General features: G+C 43.1%; 1 protein-coding gene across 2 annotated transcripts in view; it reads right to left on the bottom strand.

Moving 5' to 3' along the window:
• Nucleotides 1–21113, bottom strand: part of zc3h3 (zinc finger CCCH-type containing 3) — a 286493-nt gene that overhangs the window by 251567 nt on the left and 13813 nt on the right. The gene's annotated exons all lie outside the window — the stretch shown is intronic.

Below are 21113 nucleotides of genomic sequence, written 5' to 3'. Positions count from 1 at the left end.
GCACAAGAGATAACTTTTAGTTCCTTTCCCTTTACTCAAAAAACAGGCCATTGAGACACGATGATATGGAGATCACACTGATTTAGATGTGGCATATGTTTACAAGCAAGTGTTTCACATGGGTGGCAAGTGATAAACAACATGCTGGGGTTTAAATCACATTTTTTGAACAAAAACTCTCAGTAAATGAGATGTGCAGGTGACAGTCGTGGAATGCCTGGCAGGCTTCAGCCACTCAAAGCAGAGTATAACATTACTGAGCTGTCAGAAACCACCACCACCACCACACACACACACACACACCCCCCCCCCCCCCCACACACCCCCGTGAACCCAGGTCTGCCGTGTGCCAGGTATGTGAACTTTGAGCGTGTGCTGTATGACGACTAAACATTCAGCATTAAAAATGGGATATGGAAAGCGAGACAGGAAACGTGAGAACTTAATGATTTACATCTGAAGGCTTTGGACTGCCTCAGAACAGTCCAATGACAGTAACCAAATAAAGGCTTCACTCAGCATACGGGTAACCGGCCTCTATTTATTACAAACTCCTGCACTGCGGGGAGGTGAGGGGAGGGAGAATTGGGTAGTATGTCACAATCCAACGGTTAAGTAAAGGTTTTCTGCATCACTAACCACATTTAAAAACAGGAAAAAAATCACTAAGACATCCTTTGGCAAGAGTGAAGGCTGAATTTTCAGCCATAACAAATGGAATTTCTCCCCTTCCTCCTCTCGTCCCAGTGAAATTGGTGGGTAATTAAGGAGTCCCCGAACCTATAGTAAAGTAATAGCTCGGGCATGGAAATGAAGAACATAAAAGTTGAGTGCGTGTAATTTTATTCACTATAAAAGGAGTTGAAACAAAAGCAACAGAACAAATACATCAGCCTGCAAATTGAGGCACCATCTCACTCCCAGGAAAATATACTAGATAATAAGCAGTACAGGTAATAGTGATTACACTTTTTTGTTCCAAGTATTTTTCTTTGAACGGGGGGAGCTGACCTGGAACAGAGTTGGGGTGGTGATATGAGGACTGAATAAACACTATCAAAAGACAAACCTACAGTCCTTGGTTTCATGTTTAATGCACTGCCACCCTGCCTCTGATGATGACTGAGCTCACTCACATGGTGGAAGCCAGTAGGTCCTCACAGGGAATTAATTCAAAAATATTTCAAACAAATCGAGCCAGGGAGATGGAATTTTCAAAAAGTCACAACTACAACAACAATTTGTATGTATATAGCACCTTTACTGTAATAAAACATCCTGTGTGTTTCAAAGGAGCATTATGAAACAAAATATGATACTGAGCCACATAAGCGCTGTTAGGTTGGTCGGCCAAAAGCTTGGTCAAAGGGATAGGTTTAAAGGAGTGTCTTAAAGTAGGATAGCGAGGTAGAGGCACTTCGAGGTGGTGGGAGGGTATTCCGGAGCTTAGGACCAAAGCAACTGAAGGCACAGCCACCAATGGTGGAGTGATTAAAATTGGGAATGCTCAAGGGGCCAGAATCAGAGGAGTGCAAGTATCTCGAAGAGTTGTAGGTCTTAAAGACTACAGTGATAGGGAGTGGGAGCCATGAAGGGATTTCAAAACAAGGATGAGAATTTTAAAGATCAAGGTGTTGCTTGACTGGGAGCCAATGTAGGTCAGCGAGCACAGGGGTGATAGGCAAACAGGAAATGATGTGAGTTAAGACACTAGCAGCATAATTTTGGCTGAACTCAAATTTACAGGTAAAGGTGGGAGACCATCCAGAAGAGAGTTGGAATCTTGAGGTCTTGAGATAACAAAAACATGAGCGAGAGGGGCAAAGTTAGAACTAGGTTCAAAAAGAATGAAGAAACTTGTCAGTAAAATGGACAAGAAAGTTGGCCATGGTTAGTGATTTTTTTCCCCTCTTCCTCACAAAAATACATTCATGTATACATGAATCAACCTCAGGTGTTTCAGACACCTTTTCATAACATTGCTGCAATACTACATTATTGCCACCAGAGGTTGGCAATGAGCTATGGAAAATCTTTTACAAAAGCAAACTATTGTGAATGCTGGAAATTTCAAATACAAGCAGAAAATGTTGGAGATAGTCAGCAGGTCTAGCAGCATCTGTGGAGAGAAACAGAGTTAACATTTCAAGTTTCATCAGAACTGAAGAAAGATAGAAATGTAATTTGATGAAACGTTATCGACCTGAAACATTAAAACCGTTTCTCTCCACAGATGCTGCCAGACCTGCTGAATATCTCCAGCATTTTTTGTTTTTATTTTAGAAGTGTAATAGGTTTTGAGTGAGTGGAAGAGGGGGATGGGATAGGAAGAACAAAATTGAAAGTCTGGATAGGGTCAAGGACAAGGAAAGACTAAAGACAAAAGGCTTACAAATGGCTGTTTGGTAGTACAGGTCTTGAGTATTGTTGAAAAAAAAGACATGTTGTCAAAGCTTTTTTGTCTTGCACTCATCAGGACAATTCGCAAGAATACCAAATGTAAAGGGAACAACAATTTATACTTCATGAGAAGAGTGCTGATTAGCTGGCAAGTGAACTCTGATTGGTAGAGGTGTTGCCAAGGTGATGTATCCAGATGAGGTGTGAATGGAATGCGACAAGAGGTAAATAAAACAAGACAAACTAGCAAAACAAACATAGAACAAGATGGAGGCAGAGATTATGATATAAAACTGTTGAACTCGATATCAAGTCCAGAAGGCTGTAGAGTGCCAAGACAAAAGGTGAGGTGCTGTTCCTTGAGTTGGTGTTGAGCTTCACTGAGACACTGTAGCAGACCAAGTACAGAAAGGTCAAAGCAGAAGCAAGGTGGAGAACTGAAATCACAAGTGACAGGAATCTCAGGGTCATGCTTGTGGACTGAATGTATGTGTTCCACAAAGCAGTCACCCAGTCTGGGTTTGGTCTCCCAGTGTAAAGGGGATCATATCATGAGCAGTGAATACAGCACACTAAATTGAAAGAAGTATAAATATATGGCTATTTCACTTAGAAGGGATGTTTTATTTCCTTCGTTCACAGGATGTGGGCGTCACTGGCTAGGCCAGCATTTATTGTCCATCCCTAACTGTCCTTGAGAAGGGAGTGATGAGCCAAATGTTGGGGCCTTGGAAGGTGAGAAAGGATGAGGAAAAGGACACGTTACATCTCCTGTGCCTGCATGGATAGTAAAGGGATGGGGTGTTGGGAGTGACTGAGGAGTGGCCAGGGTGTTGCAGAATGGACAATTTGTTTGGAATGCTGATAGGGAGGGTAAGAACAGATATGTTTCATGTTGGCATCATGCTGGAAGTGGTGGAAATAATGGAGGGTGAATTGTTGAGCACGATGGATGGTAGGGTGGAAGGTGAGGACCAGGGGAATTTGATCATGATTCTGGGGAAGAGGGGAAAGGGTGAGAGAAGAAGTGTGGGAAATAGATCAGACACAATGGAGGGTCTGTCAACCACACTGGGGGAAACTCTTAGTTGAGGAAAAAGAAAGACATATCTGAAGTACTAGTATCATGGTTGCACCATCTGGATGGAGACGGAGAAACTGAGAGAGTAGAATAGAGTCATTACGGGAAGCAGAGTGTGAGGAAGTGCAGTCAAGCTCTGTGTGAATCCATGGGTTTGTAGTGAATATTAGTTGACGGCCTATCCCCAGAATTGGAGACATAGAAGTCCAGGAAGGGAAGGGACAAGTCAGAGATGGACCAGGTGAAGGAGAGAGAAGGATGGAAATTGGAAACAAAGTCAAATGAAATTTTCCAGTTCATGGCGAGAGCAGAAAGTGGTGCCAAATGCACTGGAAAAAGAGATGAGGGAGGGAGCCTGAGCAGGGCTGGAATTTGGAGTGTTCCCCATATCTCCCGTAACTAGGGCCCATGCAGGTATCCATAGAAGCATCTTTTATTTGGAGGAAGTGAATACTTCACCTTCAACTCCGCTCACTGTGAGAATAAGTTCAGCCAAGCAGAGGAGGGGTATGGTGGATGGAGATTAGTTGGGCCTCTGTTCAAGAGAAGTCCAGGTGGAGGGAGAATATTGGAGATGGCTGAAAGGGTTCTTTAAGCGGGAAGACAACTCCTGGCCAAAGAAGGGGGCACGAAAGTGAAGGCAATGGAAGAGTTCAGCGTCATGCCGAGCTTGAAATGAGCTCAGGTGGGGACATGCGGGGATAAAGCTGAGGCTTTCGCTGAGGACAGAGTGTTCAGAGTCAGAGAGCAGAAAGTCAGCAGGTATCGCAAGGGGTGAGATTCAAGAAAGAGAAGGGAAGGGAGGGGAGGAAAGGAAAAAGGAGGAAAGATCCGGAAGGGTGTTGGTGCCCATGAGTTGGTGAAGCTGGCAATCCTTCACACCAGCTCAAAATCACAAACTGTTTTGATAGAGTGAATAAGGGGAAACTGTTTATATGGCAGAAGGATCAGTACCAGAGGATACAGGTTTAAGATAATTGGCAAAAGAACTAGTGCGCCTCAGGTATTTCATTTTTAAACACAGCTAGTTATTGTGATCTGGAATACACCACCTGATAAGAAGCAGCAGCATCAAGAGTAACATTCAAAAGAAAATTGGATAAGCACTCAATGAGAAAAAACTGACAGGGCTATAGGGAAAGAAATGGTGTAACTCTACTTTAAAGAACCAGGATAGGCACTGAGCCAAACGGCCTCGTTCTGTGCTGCATCATTCTATACATTCATGGTCCCGACTACTGCTGCAGTATAACAATTCCACTACTGGGAGTTAGCAATGAATTAAGAGGCCTGGATTTTGTGGTCAGTGGCACTGCGACAGGGCTCGCCACTGACGTTAAATAAACCCGCCTACGAACCTCCCGCAATCCTCACTGCAAGAGATTCTGTTGTCTTGAGGGAGGATTCTCTCCCAATGTCAGTTGCAGCAAGGCCCAGCAGCACTGTCTCAAGCTGGTGAAAAAGACAGGCATTTGTTGATGTGGTCCACAGTTACTGTACCACAAACATTTTATAAAGTAGGCTGCTGCAGTAAAGCAGCATTGGATACCCACATGGGCAGGTTTAGTAGAAATGAAATAATTTTACAAAGAAAAAAAATCAAAACATTTTTATAAAGTTTTGATGAGCTAGATCATCTTAAAAAGGTGATATTTAAAAAGTATGGCAAATCATGCTAAAAAGTCAGATTTTACTTTTTCACAAAGTTTATTAAGCTTTTTAAAAGATTTCATGTTAATAAACCATTTTAGCTTTTAAAATAGTGTGGGCTTCATTATTAAGCATTCATAATTTGAGAGGAGGCACCTTACTCCTGGAAATGCAGATGTAAAATTTTAAAGTGTGATTAGTTCATAACTAATAGACAATTAGCCCTAACTCATGCTGTTCCATACCTCTGTTTTAAGTTTCAAACCGTTAAGAATAGAGTTGGTTGGCCCACCACAACTGTCTGATTTGCACACTACAGCACGCGTGTGCACAATCCAGAAGTTGTAAGGCCTCTGAATGATGAAAACATCGCCATTACTAACACTGCAAAATAAAACCCTGGTGTTTCCAAGGGCTGTAAGTCCAAAAATGCCTTAGAATTATTAAGGGTAGGCATATATATATATATATATATATATATATATATATATCACAAAATATATGAGGATGCTCACTCTGCCCACCTCAGCATCTAATCATTTTTGTCTCAAATTACTTCACAAGTTTTGTCTCCTCTTACCAACCTAGAGGTCCCTTCCCTGCATCGATCGTTTTGTGATTGGTGGCAAATATAATTTGCCTTTCACTATTTTTCTTTTTGAAGTATATGTCTAACTGAAAGTTACTATTAGATCTGCTTGCACGACCCTTTCAGACAGTGAGGGGTCACAGGGTGCATGTCATGATCTACAATATGTCACCATGATGATATCCTGCGAGGAATACTGAAAAACAGAAACAACACCCAACACCGAATACATTGCATCTTATAACTTCTTTTAGCAATCTTGAAATCATCTCACACACTAATTATTCTGAAATGCAGTGACTGCTCACCTGCAGAAAAAGACTGCAGTCAACTCGCACACTGGAAGATCCTGCAAATCAGCCACAAAAGATGGATGGCTGATTCACTTATTTTTGATGGTGCTGGTTTAGGGAGAAAATGTTCCCCATTTCATGGGTAGAACTCCCTGGTCTTTTTCAAATCGCACCAAGTTCTTGAGTGGCCTTTTGAATAAGCACAAGGGGGCTCATCTTATCGGTACTACAACTGATGGGTAAATTAAGTAATGTGGTTGGCTCTTAAATGCCCTCTGAAATGGCCTAGCCAGACTGTCAGTTATATCAAATTGTTAAAAAGTAAATAAAAAGGAATAAAACCGGACAGACCACCCGGCATCGGCCGTTATTCAAGAAGGGAGGAAGGGATAAACCAGGAAACTACAGGCCAGTCAGTCTAACCTCAGTGGTGGGGAAACCATTGGAAGCAATTTTGAGGGACAGAATTAATCTACACTTGGAGAGGCAGGGATAAATCAAGAACAGTCAGCATGGTTTTGTTAAGGGGAGGTCATGTCTGGCCAATTTGATTGAATTTTTCTAAGAAGTGACCAGGTGTGTAGATGAGGCCAATGCATCTGACGTAGTCTACTTGGACTTCAGCAAGGCTTTTGATAAGGTCCCACATGGGAGACTGATAACGAAGGTAAGAACCCATGGGATCCAAGGCAATTTGGCAAATTGGATCCAGAATTGGCTGAATGGCAGAAAGCAGAGGGTGATGGTCAAGGGGTGTTTTTGTGACTGGATGACTGTGTCCAGTGGGGTTCCACAGGGATCAGTGTTGGGCCCTTGCTGTTTGTGGTATATATAAACGATTTAGACTTGAATGTAGGAGGATTGGTCAGTAAGTTCACGGATGACACGAAAATTGCTGGGGTGGTAAATAGTGAGGAGGATAGCCTTAGATTACAGGAGGACATAGACGGGCTGGTCAGATGGGTTGATCAGTGGCAAATGGAATTTAATCCGGATAAGTGTGAGATGATGCACTTGGGTAGGGAAAACAAGGCACGGGAATACACGATGAATGATAGGACCCTGGGAAGTACCGAGGATCAGAGGGACCTTGGTGTGCTTGTCCCCCAGTCCCTTAAGGTAGTGGGACAGGTAGATAAGGTGGCTAAGAAGGCATATGAGATACTTGCCTTTATTAGCAGAGGCATAGAATATAAGAGCAGGGAGGTTATGCTGGAACTGTATAAAACGCTGGTTAGACCACAGCTGGAGTATTGCATGCAGTTCTGGAATCCGCATTATAGGAAAGATGTGATTGCACTAGAGAGTGTGAGAGGAGATTTACCAGGATGTTGCGTGACCTGGAGTGTTTTAGTTATGAGGAGAGATTGGATAGACTGGGGTTATTTTCCCTGGAGCAGGGGAGGTTGAGGGGGAACATGATTGAGGTGTATAAAATTATGAGGGGCATAGATAGGGTAGACAGGAAGGAACTTTTCCCCTTGGTGGAGGGATCAATAACCAGGGGGCATAGATTTAAGGTGAGGGGCAGGAGGTTTAGAGGGGATGTGAGGAAGAATTTTTTCGCCCAGAGGGTGGTGGGAATCTGGAGCTCACTGCCTGAAAGGGTGGTAGAGGCAGAAACCCTCATAACATTTAAGAAGTATTTGGATGTGCACTTGCGATGCCATGGCATACAAGATTATGGGCCTAGTGCTGGAAAACGGGATTAGAATAGTAAGGTACTTGTTTGACCGGTGCAGACTCGATGGGCCGAAGGGCCTTTTCCGTGCTGTAGACCTCTATGATTCTATGACCTAGGCACCAGAAACGACAACGGCAAACCAGCCCTGTCGATCTTGCAAAGTCCTCCTTACTAACATCTGGGGGCTTGTGCCAAAATTGAGAGAGCTGTCTCACAGACTAGTCAAGCAACAGTCTGACATAGTCATACTGACGGAATCATACCTTACAGATAATGTCCCAGACACCACCATCACCATTCCTGGGTATGTCCTGTCCCACCAGCAGGACAGACCCAGCAGAGGTGGGCGGCACAGTGGTATGCAGTTGGGAGGGAACTGCCCTCGGAGTCATCAACATCAACTCTGGCCCCATGAAGTCTCACGGCATCAGGTCAAATGTGAGCAAGGAAACCTCCTGCTGATTACCACATACCGCCCCCCTGAACTGAAGAATCAGTACTACTCCATGTTGAATACCACTTGGAGGAAGCATCAAGGATGGCAAGGGCACAGAATGTACCCTGGGCGAGGGACTTCAATGTCCATCACCAAGAGTGGCTCAGTACCACCATCACAGACAGAGCTGGCTGAATCCTAAAGGACATAGCTGCTAGGCTGGGTCTGCAGCAGATGGTGAGGGAACCAACAAGAGGGAAAAACTCACTTGATCTCATTCTCACCAACCTGCCTCCTGCAGATGTATCTGTTCATGACAGTATTGGTATGAATGACCACTGCACAGTCCTTGTGGAGACAAAGTTCTGTCTTCACTTTGAGGATATCCTCCATCGTGTTGTGTGGCACCACCACTGTGCTAAATGGGATAGATTTTGAACAGATCTAGCAACTCAAGGCTGGGCAACCATGAGGTGCTGTGGGCCATCAGCAGCAGCAGAATTGTACTCAACCACAATCTGTAACCTCTTGGCCCAGTACATCCCCCACTCTACCATTACAATCAAGCCAGTGGATCAACCCTGGTTCAATGAAGAGCGCAGGCAAGGAGAAGCACCAGGCATACATAAAAATGAGGTGCTAACCTGGTGAAGCTACAACACAGGACTACTTGTATGCCAAACAGCATAAGCAGCAAGTGATGGACACAGCTAAGTGATGCCACAACCAACAGATCAAATCTAAGCTCTGCAGTCCTGCCACATCCAGTCGTGAATGGTGGTATGCAATTAAACAACTCACTGGAAGAGGAGGCTCCATAAATACCCCCATCCTCAATGAAGGAGGAGCCCAGCACCTCATTGCAAAAGATAAGGCTGAAGTATTCGCAACAACCTCCAGCCAGAAGTGCCGAGTGAATGATCCGTTTCGGCTTCCTCCTTGAGTTCCCCAGCATCACAGATGCCAGTCTTCTGCTGATTTGATTCATTCCTTGTGATATAAAGAAACAGCCTAAGGCACTGGATACTGCAAAGGTTAAGGGCCCTGACATTATTCCGGCAATAGTACTGAAGACTTGTGCTCCAAAACTTGCCCTGCCCCTAGCCAAGCTGTTCCAGTACAACTACAACTACTGGCATCTACTCTATGTGGAAAATTGCCCAGGTGTTTCATGTACACAAAAAGCAGGACAAATCCAACTCGGCCATTTACCGCTCCATCAGTCTACTCTCCATTATCAGTAAAGTGATGGAAGGGGTTATCAAAGGTGCTATCAAGCAGCACTTGCTTAGCAATAACCTGCACAGTAATGCTCAGTTTGGGTTCCACCAGGGCCATTCAGCTTCTGACCTCATTACAGTCTTGGTCCAAACATGGACAAAAGAGCTGAACTCTAGAAGTGAGGTGAGAGTGACTGCCCTCAACATCAAGGCAGCATTTGACCAAGTGTGGCATCAAGGAGCACTAGCAAAACTGGAGTCAATGGGAAATGGGGGAAAATTCTCCACTGGTTGGAGTCATACCTAGCACAAAGGAAGATGGTTGTGGTTGCTGGAGGTCAATCATCTCAGTTCCAGGACATCATTGCAGGAATTCCTCAAGGTAGTGTCCTAGGCCCAACCATCTTCACCTCCTTCATCATTTACCTCATAAGGTTGAAATGGGAATGTTTGCTGTTGATTGCACAATGTTCAGCACCATTCACAATTCCTCAGATACTGAAGCAGTCCATGTCCAAATACAGCAAGACCTGGACAATATCCAGGCTTGGGTTGACAAGTGGAAGTAACAGTCATGCGATACAGGCAATGACCATCTCCAACAAGAGACAATCCAACCATCACCCCTAGACATTCAATGGCATTACCATCACTGAATCCCCCACTATCAACATCCAGGGGATTACCATTGACCAGAAACTGAATTGGACTAACCATATAAATATTGCTACAAGAGCAGGTCAGAGGCTAGGAATCCTACAGCAAGTAACTCACCTCCTGACTCCCCAAAGCCTGTCCACCATCTACAAGGCACAAGTCAGGAGTGTGATGGAATATTCTCCACTTGCCTGGATGAATGCAGCTGCAACAACATTGAAGAAGCTTGACACCGTCCAGGACAAAGCAGTCTGTTTGATTGGCATCCCTTCCACAAACATTCACTCCGTCCACCACCGACAAACAGCAGCAGCAGTGTGTACCATCTACAAGATGAACTGCAGAAACTCACCAAGTCTCCTTAGGCAGCACCTTCTAAATTCATGACCGCTACCATCTAGAAGGACAAGGGCAGCAGATACATGGGAACACAACCACCTGAAGTTCCCCTCCAAGCTACTCACCATCCTGACTTGGAAATATATCGTCGTACTTTCACTGTCGCTGGGTCAAAATCCTGGAACTCCCTCCCCAATAGCGCTGTGAATGCACTTGCACCACAGGGACTGCAGCAGTTCAAGAAGGCAGCTCACCACCGCCTTCTCAAGGGCAATTTGGAATGGGCAATAAATGCTGGCCTAGCCAACGAAGCCCACATCCCATAAATGAATAAAATAAAATTAACCAGTGCTACTTCAATCATTAAATTTGGAGATTACATACCAGGGTGCAGAGATACAAACCATGCTCTAGGCATTTAACCAGTTTAGGTGTTTAAACTCTTCCCAGCCCTTGAGAGTGGCAAGCCTTAGATTTATTAAAAGAAAAGCTTTTATTTTCTTCAAATGAATTTATTTTTAGTTTGCTAACTAAAAGCATGCTGAAACCAAATAGGATCTTTCCATTTATATAGATCAAGCACTGTGCCAAGATTTCACTTGCAATCTAGGCAAGCTATTTTATCTCTCTCCAGCTTTGACTCTTGCAGAGGCTTTTCAGGAAGCGAGGGTAATCATGCGTCACGGGCTGGAGACCTCATTGCCCTTTGGCATCACATATCAAGTTCTGAAACTCAGCCATGGAGACTGGGGAGGCACGGAGACCAAGTCAGCCATTCCCCCACAAATTCTAGGGCAGAGTCCCACAGCTTAAATTTTACTGTGGACTACCATACAACATTTATCTATCATCTTATTGTAGTAGTAGTAGTACAGAACTCAAGTATTGCAGAAAAAAAGGGACCTGTTGAAGCTTTTCATCTTGCACTCATCAGGATACTTCACAAGAATACCAATAAAAGGGGGAAACAACATGTACACACACTGTTATAAAAACAAAAAACTGCGGATGCTGGAAATCCAAAACAAAAACAGAAATACCTGGAAAAACTCAGCAGGTCTGGCAGCATCGGCGGAGAAGAACAAAGTTGACGTTTCGAGTCCTCATGACCCTTCAACAGAACTAAGTAGAAATAGGAAAGGGGTGACATATAAGCTGGTTTAAGGGGGAGGGGTGTGGGGAAGAAGGGGGGTGGTTGTTGGGACAAGCAAGCAGTGATAGGAGCAGATAACCAAAAGATGTCACAGACAAAAGAACAAAGAGGTGTTGAAGGTGGTGATATTATCTAAAAGAATGTGCTAATTAAGATTGGAGAGCAGGACAAGCAAGGTAGCTCTAGTGGGGGTGGGGTGAAATAAACCATGGGTGGAATACATTTAAAAATAATGGAAATAGGTGGGAAAAGAAAAATCTGTATAAATTATTGGAAAAAACAAAAGGGATGGGGAAGAAACGGAAAGGGGGTGGGGATGGAGGAGGGAGTTCAAGATCTAAAATTGTTGAACTCAATATTCAATCCAGAAGGCTGTAAAGTGCCTAGTCGGAAGATGAGGTGCTGTTCCTCCAGTTTGCGTTGAGCTTCACTGGAACAATGCAGCAAGCCAAGGACAGACATGTGGGCAAGAGAGCAGGGTGGAGTGTTAAAATGGCAAGCGACAGGGAGGTCTGGGTCATTCTGGCGGACAGACCGAAGGTGTTCTGCAAAGCGGTCGCCCAATCTGCATTTGGTCTCTCCAATATGGAGGAGACCACATTGGGAGCAACGAATGCAGTAGACTAAGTTGGGGGAAATGCAAGTGAAATGCTGCTTCACTTGAAAGGAGTGTTTGGGCCCTTGGACGGTGAGGAGAGAGGAAGTGAAGGGGCAGGTGTTGCATCTTCTGCGTTTGCATGGGGAGGTGCCGTAGGTGGGGGTTGAGGAGTAGGGGGTGATGGAGGAGTGGACCAGGGTGTCACGGAGGGAACGATCCCTACAGTATGCCGCCAGGGGGGGGGAAAGGGAAGATGTGTTTGGTGGTGGCATCATGCTGGAGTTGGCGGAAATGGCGGAGGATGATCCTTTGAATGCGGAGGCTGGTGGGGTGATAAGTGAGGACAAGGGGGACCCTATCATGTTTCTGGGAGGGAGGAGAAGGCATGAGGGCGGATGCGCGGGAGATGGGCCGGACACGGTTGAGGGCCCTGTCAACTACCGTGGTGGAAAACCTCGGTTAAGGAAGGAGGACGACATGTCAGAGGAACTGTTTTTGAAGGCATCATCATCAGAACCACCCCCACTAGAGCTACCATGCTCGTCCTGCTCCCCAATCTTAATTAGCGCATTCTTATAGATAATATCACCACCTTCAACACCTCTTTGTTCTTTTGTCTGTGACATCTTTTGGTTATCTGCTCCTATCACCGTTTGCTTGTCCCAACAACTTCCCCCCACCCCCTTCCCCTTAAACCAGCTTATATTTCACCCCTTTCCTATTTCTACTTAGTTCTGTTGAAGGGTCATGAGGACTCAAAACGTCAACTTTGTTCTCCGCCGATGCTGCCAGACCTACTGAGTTTTTCCAGGTATTTCTGTTTTTGTTATGTACACACACTGTGCCTGTTTCAGCTGAACAAAATAAGTGACAACCATTCACTGACTCATTCCTCAGGGCAATGCCTTGACCAATCAGGGTCAAGCTGCCTGGTTTAAATTTCAAACAATGCTTGGCAGTTAACTATCAGTCACCATCAATGGTGCATTCTCCATGGCAATGCCTTTACCAGAGTCCACCTGCCAACCAATCAGCACTCCCTTCTCATACAATATAAATTGTTGTTTTCCCCTTATATTGGTATTCTTGTGAAGTGCCCTGAAGAGTGCACGACGAAAAGCTTCAACATGTCTCTTTTTTCAGCAATATTATAATAGTTTGATACTTCATCCTGAATCATATTGTACATGGTACCATGTGATAGTCAGTCAGCCCTACACTGCAGTCTACATTACTTTGTGGATGGTTCATTTGCGTGGTCATTGCATAGAACCACAATACACATTTACACAGCACCTTTAACTCAGAAAAACCAATGCAGAGAATCCCACAGCAAGGCAACCTCAACTCACTTAATATGGAGTTGCCATGGCACAAACATTAGAGAAGCCAACATTCTCTAGTAGGACCCTCCAACCAGCAGGCTGATCAGGAGAGGAAAACAAGATGTGATTGTGATGGGCCTCACAAACCAATATCCTGCTGACATTGTCACTTCATAACCTCTATCAAGGCCTCCGGAAATATGCTCAAGAAAGAGCCAGAGACTTAAACAGAAGATGAAAACTACGGAATGTATGCTACATTCAGGTCACTGCTGTGACCCCTATTCACTCTGAAGGTCTCTTTCTCTCTCTCTCTCTCCCTTACTCTAAACTCGACAAAATCATATTTGCACTACCTGATGTATATGTCCCTTCTTCCTCTAAGATCACAGAGAGCACCAATTGGGGACTGCTTCAGAGAAGGGAACGTGGCAAATGCACCTTAAACTTGAACTGAATACTCTTAAAAAGCTCTATCTTACAAAGTAGACCAGAATATCAAAGAATACAGAAGCTGAACCCACATTCTAAAGAAAAAAAGGACAGGTTTGTTATTCATTGGGATAGAGTACGACCACAGCACCAAGAAAGTAGCAAAATGAAAATGGACTGAGTGACCGAATTAATTGACATGATGTGCATCATCCGATCACCAACATAGGTCGTAGTCAGAATTGAGAAGCCACAGCAGCTGCGAAAGGATTAGTTTACACAGAATTAAAGCCATCAATTTGAAGCGGGTTCAAAAGGTTATGGAAAATAAAACACCACACAGGATTTGGGAAAACAGATTTCAACCACTGCGTAGGAAGAGTGGACTTGGAAATTTGGGTTCAAAGTGCACAGCAATGCCAAAGGATGATAGGAAGTTAGCAGCCTGGCATTCCGCTAGCTGCTGTGGGTTTGATATTAATGGCTGAAGCAGAAGGTTAAAAGGTTCAAGTAACAGAAAACCCATCAATCAAACTTGCTCATCTGGCCAAGCTCCGCTAAATATCAGCCAAGATGCCACAGGGAGTATTATGCTTTCACAGTAGCAAAACAGAAATCTCCCAGTTTATCCTGCCAGCATTGACACCGCTCATGTGCAGGTGCATGGTTCAGTCAATCTCTGCTTTCCATTTCCAGGGAAAACATCGTAAAGGTAGCAAGGGAGACTAGAATAAAATGGAAAGGCACAGTCTAATAGATTCCTTGTTTTAACAGCACAATGATGTTCGTAACAGGTCACTAGCAGACTGCTTTCCTTTTCACTTCTAATGCTCAGTAGACTTATTGCTCCATACACCTCTTGCACAGTCTCTATGGTTATGGGATGTTGACCAAACTGGGATTCAGTGCTCTTTGTTGTTCAACAACAAAAAAAAGCAAAGGGTTGCCACAGGAAAGAATTATTTTTCATTTTCTTTCCCTGTAGAAAACCCTCTAATTCTTAGAAAGGATCCACACCTGAAACATAAATTGACCTGTTCTCTCCACACATGCCAACTAATCTGCTGGATGCTTCCAGTGTTTTCTGTTTTTTTGCCTAGTTAAGCATAATTGTACATTATAATTATCAGTTTTATAGTTCCCTCCCATTCCCATTGGGGGGTGGTGGGGGGAATGGGTGCCTGGGCTTCACTTAACATTACTGAAATCAGCAGCACTGTGTTTGTTTATTGATTGCTTGTTGTAACCTTGACTGAGGTACAAGCGGGTTTAATAGTGGCTTAATAGTGGTTTCTGTGAAGTGGGCAATGATTTGATTTCCAGTGTTTTCTATCTTCCTTTCAAAGGATTTGAGCAGCTTTTCATCACGTAAGAAATAAATGACTGATTTCAAGGCTCTGTTTTATGTTGAGAGGTATCTCAGGAAGAACCACACTCATTGTTCTGATATATTGAAAAGTATGGTAAAGTTTGTTAATTTACATGTTCCATGGTTATCATCTTAGGCCAAGTCGCATTCTAACATGCCGACCAAAGGAATCAGCCATGGCTCAGATGTAAGTAGTGCTCACACTTCGAAGAGAGAAGGCCCTGGGCTCCACACTCCACTCCAAAGATTTGAAAACATAATCTAGGCCATTTTTCAGAAGAAAAAAAACTTGCATTTATATGGTGCCTTTTGTGACCTCAGAACATTTCAAAATGTGTTACAGCCAATTAAGTACTTCTGAAGTGTAGTCACTATTGCAATGTAGGAATGCAAATTCTGTCAAAAATCAAGAGAATCAGATGGCAGCATTTCAGAATGTCTGCTCCTGACATCAATTGTCAGGAAAATGCTGGAATCTATTCTTAAAGAGGTTCTAACAATGCACTTGGAAAATCATAAGGGCATTCATGTTGGACAAATTTACGAGGGCTTTTTGAGGCTGTAGCTAGTACAGTAGATAAAGGAGGACCTGTAGATGTAGTATACCTGGAATTTGAGTATTGCTGAAAGAGAGACATTTCTGTCAAAGCTTTTCGTGTTGCACTCATCAGGACAATTTGAAAGAAAATATCAATGTCAGGAAAAATAACATTTATGCTGTATTAGAAGAGAGAGTGTTGATTGGTTGGCAAGTGGGCTCTGATTGGTAGACACGTTGCCATGGAGAATGCACCAGTTGATAATGTCTGACATTTAACTGCCCAGCATTGTTTGAAATTTTAATCAAGTAGCCTGACTCTGATTGGTCAAGACATTGCCCTGGGGAATGAACCAACAAATGGTTGTCACTTATTTTGTTTAGTTGAAACAGGCACAATGTGTGTACATATTCTGTCTGCAAAGAACAGGGCCCTATGTATTAATATATATAGCTTACAGCACATGTAAATGTGCCACACTGCGAGCCTGACTGACAATCGTAAATTGGTTGTCAGCAAAATTCTTAGCACTCTGATTATTTAGCCAATGTTGTCCAATTGCAGAATCACATCTAACTTTGGACACTGCGTTTGAGTTTTGCAAGCACGGGCTGGTTGGGTACAGTCCATGCCTTGCCCATTGAGAATAAAAGGGACGCATGAGCTACATACCTAGCATCACACTGGCACTGAAGTTCATACACCACATTACTCATTTGTGCGATAGGCAGGGCATCTTTTTGGCTTGATGGCAGCATCGGGTTAGTGACAAATACCAATCGTGTTGCTACTACATAGTAGTTGTTGTGCAAATTTTTGAGATACCTTGCCCTTCCAGGGTAAAGAGATACACTGGGCACTTTTCAGGACCCTAAGCGATGGCTTTGGCCTGCACGATATATAGCGTGAAATGATCTGATCAGGGGAGTCATTATCCCGCAGGATGTCTTTTATGCGCTTTATTTCAGCATCAAGCTTACATGGTGAGCAAATGGCTCAGGCCCTATTTATGAGGTTGCCTATAAGGTCAATCTTACAGCACGCGGGCCTGTAAGAGTCTCAACATGTGTATTGACCAGTGAAGGTGGGCTTGCAGTAGACTGTGGTAGAGAACTCTCTGGAAGATTTCTCAACTAGTACATCAAGGAAAGGGAGTTCATTTGACTGCTCCATTTCAAAGGTGAATTTGAGCACAGGATGGAGCCCATTAAGACATGCTTATGGAAGTGGGTAGCACCTTAGAATCGAGGTGAAGCACAGATGCAAGTATGTATCATGCAGTGGGTCCAGAGGACAGTCCTCAAGCAACGGTGAGATCGAAGCCATTGAAAAACAAAGCTGGCCTGTGTGCCACTCAAAAAAGGGGACTAGTGATGGAAGTATTGAACAGTGCTACAGAGACGGATATAGTCAAATATTTCTCAGTTATTGGTCAATGTGCTACGAAGCATATTGATGTTAATGTAAAACAGAAACATAAGGGCACATCCCACTAAATTAACTCTCTGGAAATAGTCAATTCTAACATTTTAATACTCCAAGGTGGTTATTAGTAATTTAATTTCCTTTTCATTAACCGTTATCTGTAAGACAATATACTACCAGCCCTGACCTCTTCATGTGAGCAAATGTTTAAATCTAGCTTGATTAATTCAGCTCTTTAAAAAAGAGAAGGGGAGAAGTGGAGAAATGGCTCGGCTTTTAGCTATCAAAAGGAATGAGGCTTGATGTTGATAGTGATGGAATTTCTAATGCTGCAAATTGATTGAACGCTGCAATTACAGTTCACAGTAACTCAAGGAAATGGGATCATCCCTCTCGGCCAAACACTTCTCTTTATTTAAAGCAATCCAATTTGCAAGGATAATTATATATTAGCGTTTCATCTGCAATCGGAAATGAACACGGGAATAGAGCAGGCCAAGTGCGAGCACGTTATTGCTGCAAATTACTTGATATCTGTCTCCTTTCACATAAAGAGAAAATTGGGCAATCAATTAGAAGCTGTAAGGGTTGCAGCACGAGAGAGCGATGCTGTCCCCTACTGGAGGTCTGCAGCTGCTGCTCATTATTGTTCAGCAGCTTCCCAAGATCAACGAGCATTCTCTCAATTCCTGACTGTTGTCAAATTCACAGGTAAATACAGTAACCAACCTCCCCCTCCAAACAATGGAATTATTATTAGATAAAATGAATACATGGGCAAATGAAAGAATTTCTCTAATACAAGTCCATCCATGCAGCAAATTCACTGCCTCCTCTCATAACTTATAAGCAAATAATGTTTTATTAAACTCTTCCTGCGGTGGCTCAGGTAGTTAATACTTTGCGGTACTGAGCTGTATTGAACTAGCATGCTTCAAGTTTGATCACTGGTCTGTGTTGCGCTGGCTGATATTTAGTCAACCCCCACACCAAGTTGTGCACACAACTGTTGAATAGGAGAGTGCAAGCAACTCACATCATTCTCTAAATTTTCTCCCCTCATGTCTTCATCAAGCTCATCATGTCCTGCTTCTCAGTCCTCCTCCCACTAAACTGCTGACCACTCAACTTCCCTTCCTGGCTTCTATGTTAGCTGATAATGTTAACAGCTCTCCCTCTTTAGGTACTGTTCCACTCCAAATCTGCTGTCCTCACCCCTCTCATCAAAAACTCAAGACTTAACACACCATTCATGGAAACTACTGCCCCATCTCCAATCTCCTTTTCCTCTCTAAACTCCACGACGTGTTGTTGCAAATCTTTTCCAGAACTTCCTGTTTGAATCTCTCCAAATACGTGATTCATATGATATCCATATGCTGCTATTTGTAATTGAGGTGCCCAGAGCAAATAATGGTTATTTATCTAATCAATAAAGTCCTTTATTTCAAAAAGCTAAAAGCTACTGCGGATGCTGGAAATCCAAAACAAAAACAGAATTACCTGGAAAAACTCAGCAGGTCTGGCAGCATCGGCGGAGAAGAAATCAGTTAACGTTTCGAGCCTTCATGGCCCTTCGGCAGAAATGAAGCATAGTTAGAAGAAGGGAGAAATATAAATTGGTTAGATTTATATTTCTCCCTTCTTCTAACTATGCTTCAGTTCTGCCGAAGGGCCATGAAGGCTCGAAACGTTAACTGATTTCTTCTCCGCCGATGCTGCCAGACCTGCTGAGTTTTTCCAGGTAAGTCCTTTATTTCCCTGTACTTCATGAAATGAATGTAGGACCTTTGAATATTAGGAAGTTTAGTGTTGAATTTTTCCGATAGCTGACTGGCTTGTTCGATTATTTCAAAGTAAACCAAATAATGTGTATGAGAAATAAAAACAGAAAGAGCTGAAATATTGCTTTTGTTTTGTTTTATGTAGATGAGAGTTGCGTGGAGGCCACGCCAGGCAGCGATGACAGGTTTTGGCCCACATCCCGCTTCTTTTCGATAATAATGAAGAACCTTTCACAGTCATTTCTGGTGCTAACTGCAGATCACCAAATTTATTGAATTCAATTTCACAACTTCCCATGGTGGGATTTTAACTCAAACTCTAGGTTATATAACAAGTGCCACAATTATTACACAAGGCGGCATCTTATCCTGCCAACAAGAGGTAAAGGGATAAGCAATAAATGTGGCATCGCCCACATCACACGCAGCCTGAGAACGGAAAGAAACACCTCAAAACACCTGACATTATTGCTAATAACATTTCGCTTGTTTACTCATTACTGGCAGTGCCATCAATACATTCTGAAACAAACAGGTACATCAATACCTCTGATCAATGATGAATACAAATCCTTACTTAGTAACAGAACTTGCACCAAATCTAATGAAATAATCTAATCATTGAAAGAGCCAATTCAAAATGTGAAACAAGGGTTAACCCAACTGTTACTGTGAAAGCTGCATTACATACTGTCACGACTCACTGGGGATAGCGCACTGTAATATCAAGCACCACAGCTCCCCAAGCTGTGACAAATGTGAAAAGTTTGATTAGGCCACTAAATTGCCCAATTCTACCTAACTGTTTAATTTAGGTTAACAGAATATGAGCACCAGGTTTGTAAACTTAACAAGTAAATAACTGTTTATTAAACAAATTGCCCTTAACCAGTGTCAAAAGAAAGAAATATGAACTGCTAACTTTTAACTCTATAACTTAAACTCTACCAATTCTTAATCCCTACACACAAACATACACACAAAACATGGATTTTAAGGACGAGATAAAACAGTTCAATAGCACCAATCCGGAGTATGGCATTAGATAGGTTGATTTTGACTGATGTCTTCCCAAATTCCTTGCAGTTTGTTGTTAATGACACAATAGCACTTCCAGTCTGTAGTTCACTGGTTGAAAATTTGCTTTTCAATGTCTCTAGTGGTGATTTTCCCTTTTTCCTTTGACAGGGGGTTTTTCAAAGAGAGCAGGTTACAGGGGTATGAAGAAAAAGCCAGCCAGCTAGCTAGCCTTCTACATTTACTGGAATCTTACACATACAGGAGATAGAGGTTTTAGGTATGTTCCCTTTGCAGGCTAGGATCTCTCTGCTCACTGCAATCACACAAAACCTTGGTCACCTGATCAGGAGCCAATTAAAATGTTGTTGCTAGGCAGTTCCCCTTAGTTCAGGGCCCCTTTCTGGCACCATCCTGTTCTCTTATGGCACGCTATGTTCCAGGATAGCAACATTGTAGATATTTCTCATCCTGTTCCAGCGAACATGTCTTTCAACTGCAGCCATGGTAGTTTTTAAAGCCACAGTCCGAGAAAAATAAAAAAAAACAGGCTCTTTACAATACCCAACAGGAAGGAAAGAAATCTCAACCTGCGCACACAAACTAACCTCTGCAAATAGGCAAAATCAGACCTCGATGATGCCAAGTCTCTCGGCATACAAAGACTTTTCTAAAAATAAAACAGGGTCTTAACAAACACCAAGTTTGACTGTGCTGGGATATCACAAGTGGCAAGTGTAGCAAGCTTGGGAGGAACTGATGCCTTTGGTCCTATGGTTCCTAAAGCTTTCCATCACAGGAGTTTTCCTCACCTTGTGGCTGGGTCTGTTGTACACTAATTAATTATAGCTATCAGTCAACAACTTGATTATCATTGTATTATATGACTACTAGGATGGTGCAAGATGAATTAAATGGGCTGTAGTGTTTTTCACATAGCAACTCCTACGTTGCTATTATGGTTGAATCTGTCCATCTACGTGCATCTCCAGCAAAAATCCCATACATAATCATCTTCACCCACAGGCACCAAAGCAACTTCACACTAATCCTATTAATAAGTGGGACTTATTATTTTAATCAGTGAGTCATAGCATCAAAGTGCCTTTAAGATTAGATTGA

Source organism: Cetorhinus maximus, chromosome 4 (assembly GCF_964194155.1).
Source record: "Cetorhinus maximus chromosome 4, sCetMax3.hap1.1, whole genome shotgun sequence".
In the NCBI taxonomy this organism is placed as follows: domain Eukaryota; kingdom Metazoa; phylum Chordata; class Chondrichthyes; order Lamniformes; family Cetorhinidae; genus Cetorhinus; species Cetorhinus maximus.
Note: the sequence above shows the minus strand (reverse complement) of the source record. Positions and strands in the feature narration are given on the sequence as shown.